The sequence below is a fragment of the Engraulis encrasicolus genome, chromosome 10, assembly GCF_034702125.1.
Source record: "Engraulis encrasicolus isolate BLACKSEA-1 chromosome 10, IST_EnEncr_1.0, whole genome shotgun sequence".
NCBI classification, from domain to species: Eukaryota; Metazoa; Chordata; class Actinopteri; order Clupeiformes; family Engraulidae; genus Engraulis; species Engraulis encrasicolus.
The window spans coordinates 10,712,646-10,715,154 of NC_085866.1; the positions used below are offsets into that span (position 1 = coordinate 10,712,646).

Sequence of the window (2,509 nt, forward strand, 5' to 3'; positions counted from 1 at the left end):
GTTTGCCCATGTGATGAGGAAGTGAACATAGTTGCAGTTGATTGTAGTGTTGTGAATGACAGTGTGTTCCATGAGAAACCCAGTGTTTTTCTTTATGAAAATTGAGTGTAATCCAGAGAATTGTGTGTAATGGTGTGAAAAGAGTGTGTTTTAAAACTGGAATTTGAGTGTTAAGTAGGAATTGTGTTTAGTGTTCAGTGACATTGGTTAGGGGAGTTGGGAAATGGGTGAGATGTTCCGAGAATTGTGTGTGAAGTACCAGAACTTGTGTGGAGGCAATCGAGAAAAACTGTAAGTTGTGTCTGGGGTGGCCTCCAGTCCTGAGGTGGCGCTAGTGCACCACTTTCTAAGACAAGAAGAAGCCGGAAAGTTTCAAAGCCAGAGAGCCGTTCGCCTCAGTCAGCTCGGTCCTACTCTTCAGTCTCATCTCGCTGGAATAGTGTTGTCATGTGTGAAGATATACACGAAATTGAGTAAGTAACTGAAGTACTTTCATTTATGGTGGGCGATGTAGTACTGCTCTTGTGTCTTTTGTGTGTGGAAGCTGAGCTTAGACTCTACTACATTTACCCGCGCAGTGCTCTTTGCTTAGTAACAGGTGCACTGCAAACACATGCAGTTGGCTATGCATCATGTCATTTTCGAAAAGAATGGAAGATATGTACATTTAGGATATTCAAAGGATGTAGTAAAAACTGCTACTGTACAACAATCTAGCTGGTCATCTTCAGTTAATAGCTATATTTGCGCGGGAGGGTCTGATCCGTTAATGGGGGAGGGGTGGTGGGGGTTATGCACAGCGAACTAGAACTTGATCGAACACGTTGCATGCTCACGAGAACAGAGGGCTGGCGTCGTTTCGGTGTGTTCATTTTAAGCCAAGTATTCTATTTTTAAAGTTTTCTTTTTTGACCCAAACCAGGTGTTTAATGCACACATGCACTTGTGGTCTTAACCGAAGGTTAATCAAATGTAAGCTTTCCTGCACACGAAGTCAAAGAACAACCGACCTAGATAGAGTGCATATAACCTGAATTTAAACTTTGCACAGGGAATTGGATGAAACATGTGGGAATAGTATCCTATTTATTGAAGTGCATATCACTTTTTTTTTTTTACTTGCACTTATGGTGCAATGCAAAGCATGCACTGCCTTGTTATCTCGTTTTACTTAGCCTTTATCTTCCTCTTTTAAGAGGAGCATTGTTTACAAGTAGCCTAGTTTACAGAATGCATGCTCCTCGTTCACGAATCATGCTTAACCTCACCAATTCCTTCTTTCTTTCTTTCTTTCTTTCTTTCTTTCTTTCTTTCTTTCTTTCTTTCTTTCTTTCTTTCTTTAAGGACTTCTGGCACAGCGGCCTGCACTGTTCGAAGTCTGTAAGGTAAGACATTCAATGCTGATTGTCTTTAAAGTTTTTATATTGTTTTTATGTGTGTGTGTGTGTGTGTGTGTGGCTTTTCCCTAATGTTTATGATTTGTCAATCCTTTGGGCTCTTTATGTCTTTTCAGATCAGTGCTGAATTCAAAAGAATCACCACAGTTCCCCTGCAATCCAAGCAACTGTTGCTGAATTGGCTGATGTAAGTTTCTGTATTTTTTGCCTGTCTACTTGATGGTTCCTGAGCAGAAAGCCTTTTTTTACTATTAAGTTACACCCCTGCATGTTAAAACCCCATAGAGAGGATCATGATCTGCCTTAGTAGTCATGGTACCAGTACATTCATATGCCATGTTTCTTTTGGTGGCAGTCAGCTTCCCAATGTTGATGCCATTCATAGAATCTCAAAACAAATCAGTCCCACCACCATTTTTGACCGTAAACATGGGACTATTTTCTTTATACTTCTCCCTTGGCTACTATCACACATGCTTGAAACAATCTAAAGCAAATGTGTTCATCATGGTTTCATCAGAGACAAACAGACACATTTTTTCGGATGGTGTCAAGCATGTGTGATCTTAACCAAGTGAGTAGTACAAAGTAAACTGTCCCATGCTCATGGTCAAGTAGTGGTAGTGAGACAGACATGGTTTTAGGCTGGATGCATGGCGTCAATATTGGAAATCTGAATTTCACCAACATGTACCATGACAATTGAAGCAGATCATGATACAGTCTGTGATTTTAAAGGTGCAGAGTGATTTTTTAAGTAGTTTATTTCCAGAACTCATGCTGCACAGGTTACAAATGTTCTTTTTTATTCTTTCTTTCTTTCTTCATTTCATTAAGTTGTACAAGATGCACCATTTCTGAGGACTTCTGGCACAGTGGCCTGCACTGTTTAAAGTTCGCAAGGTAAGACATTCAATTCGGATTGTCTTTAATGTTTTTTGTGAATTACAGCGTTTTATCTCCTTTCTTGAATGTGTGTGTGGCTTTCTCCTAATGTTAATGATTTGATTGTTAAATCCTTTGGGCTCTTTATGTCTTTTCAGATCAGTGCTGAATTGAAAAGAATCACCACAGTCCCACTGCAATGGCCTGCACTGTTCCAAGTCCTCAAG

General features: G+C 40.0%; 1 long non-coding RNA gene across 2 annotated transcripts; it reads left to right on the forward strand.

The window, feature by feature from the left end:
• The first annotated feature begins 384 nt into the window (after positions 1-384).
• Positions 385-2,509, forward strand: LOC134457565 (uncharacterized). 2 transcript variants are annotated; one of them, XR_010036448.1, is made up of 5 exons: positions 385-473; positions 1,345-1,385; positions 1,514-1,584; positions 2,235-2,300; positions 2,441-2,509. It is a non-coding gene; the product is annotated as an uncharacterized LOC134457565 (long non-coding RNA). The 2 variants fall into 2 exon arrangements; XR_010036447.1 differs by having other exon boundaries at positions 2,235-2,498.